Genomic DNA, 8,419 nt, shown 5'->3' on the forward strand with positions numbered 1-8,419 from the left:
CCTGCAAACCATAACTCGCAGGAACCTGGATATCTTCTCCATAGATGCTGTGGTGGCAACACAAAAAGCTGTGTAAGTTGCCTCAGCTCCCTTACAGAACAAGTTACAGTTAGTCGTTACCCAAGGTTAGTCTGGGAGGAATGGTCTTTTCTTCCTTCATCTTCCCCTCTCTTGGGGTACAACCCCGAGTTCTTTACTCATACTTGGCCTGCCATCACTTGTCCCCCTAGAAAGTCGTGATAGCAATCTAAAGTAATACTAGATGAGTGTGTGAGCGGCCGGCCCCGACTGATCTAACCCCGCCAACTAGCAGCGTGTTGTTTACCTCTTAGTTAATAGTTAGTTTCCAGCTATGCCAGAACAATATATCCATTGTAGAGAGTTCAGGTTTATATGGTTATGAAAAATAGAAATTACTTCTAAATTTGCATATTTATATAAAATCTAAATTATTCATTTATATCACATTTTAAAGCATTTCTATTTATAAACTAAATCAATTAAACGCATATGCGCTAGTTATGAAAGCGAAAAGATTTTTTTTGCTCTCTTCTTAACTAATAGCACTTTTTATGTGATTTTATTATATGTTTCAGTTTGCCTATCAAGGCTTCTAATTTGTCCTAAATTGTAAGAGGAGTAATTCATTATATATTTTTCAGGATATAATTGGTCATTTGCTTGAAATTGAACAGACAAACGGCAGATATAATGGTGACGTCTATTAATCACAAGACTACAGGCTGCATTATTGCAAGAGCCCGTGCTTGGCCGTAAGGGCCAAGCAATCAACAACAAAATAATCACAAGAAAACTTTTGTTCTACTGTTCAAATGGAAATTAGAATCTGTGACTTCCTGAAAAAAATAATACTTGCCATGGATTTAGGTGTGGGGAGAATTAGTAATTTTCAAAATTATTATGTAGATCTATATACAGTGAGGCTCTAAGTACCTTGATATTGCCTAATCTGTTAAAGTTAGTTGTTAGAATTCATCTGATAAACTAATATTTTTTTCTATAAATCCTAAAATCTGTTGCTGACTTTGCCATTATACAGATTAAGTCTTAGCAATCATAAATACTGCTGTCAGTTTTTATATGATTTTTTTTTTTTTTTACAAAGAACAAAGTGTAAAATTAAGTTATAATTTATTTGCAACTTAAAATATTACTGAATCACATCTCCAATCACTTTGATCAACATTTCAGTCCTGTGTCATACTAAATTTATTAGAAGCCTCAGTATTAAATTCACTCTTTGTCACCAATTGAAAATTTTACTTATAATGTTTTTTACGAGGTATAAGAATGTTGGTATTATCTTTTTTATCAGGACTATAGAAAAAATGTTATATGATTTTCAGTTATGTGTCACTTGATAGTTTATAACAATAATTTCTATCTAGTATTTGAAGTGATACAAATCAGAAAACACATTAGCTAAAACTTTTGGTACTAATGTTAAATGGCTAGTGTTTTACAAACAATCATTTCAGCATCTCTAGGTCTTCAACCTGATTATATTATTATTGTTATCAATATAATAATAATAATAATTATTATTATTATTTTTATTATTATTATTATTATTATTATTATTATTATTGAATGCTAAGCTACAACCATAGTTGGAAAAGCAGGATGGTATAATGTATGTTTTTAAAACGACGTATCAAGCCCAGATATTTCATCTTAACTTCACTTAATATACTATTGTGTCCTGAAGTTCAACTCAATCCGGTGGGGTCCTCCTGAGGGAAGGTCTATTTATACAGTGATTTCTATTGTTCGTTGTTTTTATGCAATAATTTTTGTTCATTATTTTCTACAGTGATTTATATTGTTCTTTGTTTTTATACAGTTATTTGTATTGTTCATTGCTTTATATAGTGATTTCTATTGTTTATTATTTTCATACAGTGATTTCTATTGTTTATTGTTTTCATACAGTGATTTCTATTGTTCATTGCTTTATAAAGTGATTTCTATTGTTTATTGTTTTCATACAGTGATATCTATTGTTTATTGTTTTCATACAGTGATTTCTGTTGTTCATTGCTTTATACAGTGATTTCTATTGTTTATTGTTTTCATACAGTGATTTCTATTGTTCATTGTTTTATACAGTGATTTCTATTGTTTATTGTTTTCATACAGTGATTTCTATTGTCTATTGTTTTCATATAGTGATTTCTATTGTTCATTATTTCGTACAATGATTTCTATTGTTTTCATACTGTGATTTCTATTGTTCATTGTTTTTATACAGTGATTTCTATTGTTCATTGTTTATATACGGTGATTTCTATTGTTCATTGTTTTTACACAGTGATTTCTATTCATTGCTTTACTATGATACTATTCTCTTCTGTGGATATTAGACTAAGGCTGATAGATTGAAAGCTACTTAATAATTCCGGGTTATTTGGTTAGCTTATGGTAATGTAAGGTTTAGTTTCTATCCTTACTTTCCATCAAGCCTTCTTATTCTGTGAATATTTGTTGGTCATGAAGCTTTACCTTTAATCAGAACACATCATAATGTAGGTAGTAGGTTGGCCAAGGCACATGTCACCTGTTGGGATACTACCGCCGCTAGAGTGTTATTGGTTTATTTTTTTCTCCCCCTACGCCTATTGACGCAAAGGACCTCAAGAGGATTCATTGGCTAGATACATCAAAGGGTAGCCAGTTCCTTATGATGTGCAGCGTCTATCTAACTAAGGCAAGTAACCCCTGCACTGTAATGTGCTTGTTCAGTGGCTACTTTCCTCTTGATAAGGGTAGAAGAGAGACTGTAGCTATGATAAGCATCTCTTCTAGGAGAAGGACACTCCAAAATCTAACCATCATTCTCTAGTCTTGAGTAGTGCCAGTCTCTGTACCATGGTCTTCCATTGTATTGGGTTAAAGTTCTCTTGCTTGAAGGTATACTCAGGCACTATTCTATGTTTCCTAATTCCTTTTCTCACTTGGCTATTTTGCCTGTTGCAGCCCTTGGGTTTATAGGATCCAGCTTTTCCAACTAGGTTGCTCCTTAACTTGTAATAATATTAACCTTAATATGCACCTTGATGGCATGAAACCTTTGATGATTGTTATGCATTTTTCATTTCTCAGTTTAGGTGCTGCTTTGTTTTTTTGAATAATTAAGTTTCAGCAACAGGAATTTAGTTCCACTTTTTCTGCTCTGAGGTGAAGGATACTCATGATGTTAAATAATCTGTAGAATTGCACATGGTATATATTATTTGGTTAGATCATAATTCAAACCTTATGTTAATTGACTGGTTTGTGTATACGGTGGTAAATTTTTCTAAGCTAACAATTTTATGTAGTTAGTAACTTATTATGTATGAGGGTTCTATCCAGAAAGTTATTCTCTGAAAACCTGTAGTTGGATACTTTAAGAAAAGTTTATTGAAGATCCAAAGAAAATTATGTTAGTGATTGTCTTTCCACATCATATCGAAAATATTCCTTTACATGCTAAGGTTTGTAAAGTTTTTCATGTTTTTTTTTTAAGTTTTAGGATTATGCTTGACTTAAGGACATTTTTAGGCTTTTAAGGCCCCTCCATCTTACAGTTTTGAAGGGGCCAGTTTGGGATCAAAATATTTTAATTTTTTCCTTGACTTGTTTTTTGTGAGGCTGTAAATTCTGATATCCTGTGTGTCTGTTCTTGGGCCTGTCGAGTTACTTTGGGCATTCCTTACTCGGTAGTCTTTTGTGAGTAATCCTTGTTTACGGATTTTTTTTTAGATAATTCTGTTTTAAAAATATATTTTTGGACACTTCGAGGTATAAATAGCTTTCTTTAGTATTCAGGCTTTTTTGGGGGGTGGGGAACTTTGTTTGAAAATGTCTTCCAGAGTTCCCTTTGTTTTATGAATTTTCTGTTGGCAAAGATATTGGGTAATGCCTTGATTTACCAAGCTTTCAGGGTTATACTCCTTAGTCCCTATTTGCTTAAAACTTCCTCCTTAGCATTTCTTGTTCTATGGAGTTATTTAAGGAACTTGGTTAGTCATTATGGAGAAATTCAGGTTCTACATGATTTCTTTTAGGTTATTTGGAATACTGATCAGTCTATGCAGTAGTGCACACTGGTTTGGGACACTACTTTGTCTATGGAGATTTTTGGGCCTTATTCTTTTGCCCATTCAGTTATTCACGACCCTTGTTCTTGGAAGTTATTCTGGACACTTTCGTCTTTAGTGTTATTTAGAACACTTGTCTTAGGTACCCATTGGATAATAAAGTGATCTATGGAGTTATTTTTAGAGCACTATATTACCTAAGCAATTATTAAGAGAAATTCTTTGTGTATGGAGATATCCGTTACACACCTTAATCTAAGGAGCTATTTTGTGTGCTCATTGGATTTGTTATTTCATTTCGTTGGTTGTTTTCTTGTTTCTATTCAAGTAATTCCTTGTTTCATTTTTTGCTATCACTCTTATTTTCAAGAGTTCCAGGTTGCTTGACAATCTTTAGGCTTCAGAGTTACATTGCATTGCTCTGTGAATTAAGATCTAATTTACAAAATCTTTAAAATTGGGTGGATTTAGGATTCATACATATTTCTAATAATTTGCTTAATGTTTGGGGGGATATCTGAAAGATCAATTTCCTATCAGTGGAATTCAAGGTATGTTCACATGTAGCACCTCAAGTTTTTCTTCCTATGCTATGTACTAAACGATCATAAAATTTCGTCCCAATACCATGGGTGAATGATTCTTAAATATAACTAAAATTTTGTCCCAATACCATGGGTGAATAATTCTTAAATATTAGTAAAATTTCATCCCAATACCATGGGTGAAAAATTCTTAAATATAAGTCATATTTTATCTCAATGCCCTATGTGATTCATTCTTAAATACTAGTCAAAGTTCGTCCCAATACCATGGGTAGATGATTCTTAAATATAACTAAAATTTCGTCTCAATACCATGGGTGAACATTTCTTGAATATTAGTCAAATTTTGTCTCATTACCCATCCTCTCTTTGAAATCTTGTGATGCTTTACGACTGTTGGCATCTCTCTCTCTCTCTCTCTCTCTCTCTCTCTCTCTCTCTCTCTCTCTCTCTCTCTCTCTCTCTCTCTCTCTCTCTCAATTTATATAGGTCAATGAAGGTCAATTTATCTAGAAGATTATGAAACATCTGTTGGGGAAACTAAAGGTCATAGGATTATGTTACTGAAGAGCTAAATATGAAATCAAATATATTATCTCTGTAGGGGTGTAGTGCCAACAGTGGGCCTCTAATGGTCCATTGTAGGCATTGCTTAATGGTCTTTGCAACATTTCTTTTGATCCCAGCTGCTCTTGCATGTTCCTTCTGACCCTACCTGCACTTGCAAATTCCTTCTGACCCGACCTGTAATTCCATGTTCTTTCTAACCCTACCTGTAATTCTATGTTCTTTCTGACCCTACCTGTAATTCCAAGTTCTTCTTGACCGTACCTGTAATTCCATGTTCTTTCTGACCCTACCTGTAATTCCATGTTCTTTCTGATCCTACCTGTAATTCCATGTTCTTTCTGATCCTACTTATACTTGTATGTTCCTTTTGACCCTACATGCATTTTACACGTTCCTTCAGGCCTACCTACACTTACACACCCCTTCTGATCATACTTACACTTCCATGTTCCTTCTGTCCTACCTGCACTTCCACGTTCCTTCTCACCCTACCTGCATTAACACGTTCCTTCTGACTCTATTTGCTCTTGTACGTTCCTTCTGACCCTACCTGCATTAACACGTTCCTTCTGACCCTATTTGCTCTTGTACGTTCCTTCTGACCCTACCTGCATTAACACGTTCCTTCTGACCCTACCTGCATTAATAAATTTCTTCTGACCCTACCTGCACTAATACATTTCTTCTAACCCTACCTCCATTAATACATTTCTTCTGACCCTACCTCCATTAATACATTTCTTCTGACCCTACCTGCATCAATACATTTCTTCTGACCCTACCTGCATTAACACGTTACTTTTTACCCTACCTGCATTAACACCATCCTTCTGACCCTACCTGCCTTAACACGTTCCTTCTGACCCCACCTGCAGTAACACGTTCATTTTTACCCTACCTGCATTAACACGTTCCTTTTTACCCTACCTGCATTAACACGTTCCTTTTTACCCTACCTGTATTAACACGTTCTTTTTTACCCCACCTGCAATTCCACGTTCCTTCCGACCTTATTGTCACTGATATTAGATAGGATCTCTCGTTAATAGGAGTTTTAGAAAGCAACCTCAGCAAGCAACAGCTGATCATTGAAAAATATTTTGAGTGAATTGTATAGTTACATGAAAATGTTAATATCTGGGGTCAATAAGACCTTTGTGTAAAGTGTTTTTGTTTAGCTAAAGGGAGGAAGAAGAGTTTGGAATCATAAAGTTGTGTAGATATAAGTGGATTTGTGATATATATAACATAGATGGGACATAAACTAGATGCATTTTAATGGCCTCTCAGATTAATCTAAGGACACTCCTCTAATTTCCAGGTACTCTAAGTAATCTCTCTCTCTCTCTCTCTCTCTCTCTCTCTCTCTCTCTCTCTCTCTCTCTCTCTCTCTCTCTCTCTTTGGAGCTGCATGAATATACCTTGAAGAATAACATGCTAATTGTGAAAAGTAAAGGGTGAATTCTGATCACATTTTCCAATAAGGTTTAATTATGGAGAAATTCTCTCTTATATTAACTTCATGCTTACCTCCAATTTCAGATCTCCCACTCCCCATCCTTGATCCTTCCTCATCCCAAATTTGGAAATGTTATAAAAAACCAGACACACTCGCCTCATATGGCTGATGAGTCTCCCACTGGCCCCCCTCCTCTTTGAGCATCAGCATTTGCCAATTTATTCCTCACCACAAAAAGGGCTAAAGAGTTCATGAGGTAGATCCTGAGCTTAACTAGGAGTAATCACTTGTTCTTTTGGACTGTTGTTTTATTCCCCGTGTACAGAATTTGTTCATTCTTTTACTGGTGTATTGAGAGTTTTAGCTCAATGTGTTGGCTTGAATATATTGTACTTGTCAAAGGCCGACAGTCTGTACTGGTAAATATTTCGGACTTTAGTCTGCTTATTGATCCAGCTATCTTGTATGTGCAGGTTTTATCTTCACAACCAAAATCATGAAAAATTATGTCCTGTGTTATGTCATTATTAACTTGCTCAAAAGTCTCAAATTCTTTACTTGTAATAGTTTAACAGAGTTTAAAATTTGGTATAAATTATCTTATTTGAATATTGTAGGAGGTTATAATGTCAAACGTACAGGTTTTGGTACTATCATTTTCATTTCAAGTAAAATTGTATGCACTTGTGTCAATGACAAAAAACATCAAATTTGTTATGAATTGTGTTATGTAAGTAGTGAAATGTCTATCTAATGTAAAAGGATTGTGATTCAATGTGCTCCAGACATGTTTATGCCCTTTTTGAAGTTAATGTGTAATCAGTGGTAATTGTTATTAATTTTTTTTTCATAAAAACCTCAATTTCAGGTATAATTTAAATCTTAAAGATTAATGATAAGTGTACTTAATGTAAGTGTTTCAAGGACTTAAGTAAGTGGGTCATTTTTAAGTCTTGCATTTCAGAACTTTTCATTATGGCGAGATACCTGGGCTTCCTGAAAAGGTGCACAGCTCGGTTCATAAACTCCATTTTGTTTCTTGGCTCGTGTCATTTGTACCCATGACATAAAGAAGGGATAAATAACACTTTAATCACTTTTAGATAAATTGTGTAATAAGTTTTAGAATATCTTGCCGCTGACGCAAGGGCTGGCCAGGTTAGTTAATGTGTGTTTGTGTTGTTTAAAGGATGGTAGAACTGATTTGGTATTAAAAATAGGTTTATAAATGGTTGGCAAAAATCTCATCAGGTTTGTGGGCTTTAAGTGAAAAGTTTCATGGATTTATGACAAGGTTTTTTTTTTATTTACATAGTTCAAAGTTCCATTTCCTTTACGAATCCTCATAACCTGTGTTTCCATAGATGCATAGATTTCTCGGTAGTTTTTTTTTTTTTTTTTTTTTTTTTTTTTTTTTTTTTTTTAATGCAATACTGATGTGCAGAAATATTCATTCTTCAAACAGTATCCTTCCCAGAAGAAAATTCATAAAATCTGAGAGTTATTAGGTATCTTACACCTACGCAATTCACAATAATTGGAATATCGTCCTCAAACCTTTGTTAACTCTAAATATAGATCATTCATAATCCGCTTTGCTCCTTTCTTAATATTTTAACTATGTTTATGATGAGATATCTTGATAATGAGCAGAAATTGTAAGATTGTTCAATAATACAGTGGATCATGGGCAGGTTCATACCTGGCATTTTTTTTTTTTTTTGTAGCCAATTTAGCTTTTT

Source organism: Palaemon carinicauda, chromosome 12 (assembly GCF_036898095.1).
Source record: "Palaemon carinicauda isolate YSFRI2023 chromosome 12, ASM3689809v2, whole genome shotgun sequence".
In the NCBI taxonomy this organism is placed as follows: Eukaryota; Metazoa; Arthropoda; class Malacostraca; order Decapoda; family Palaemonidae; genus Palaemon; species Palaemon carinicauda.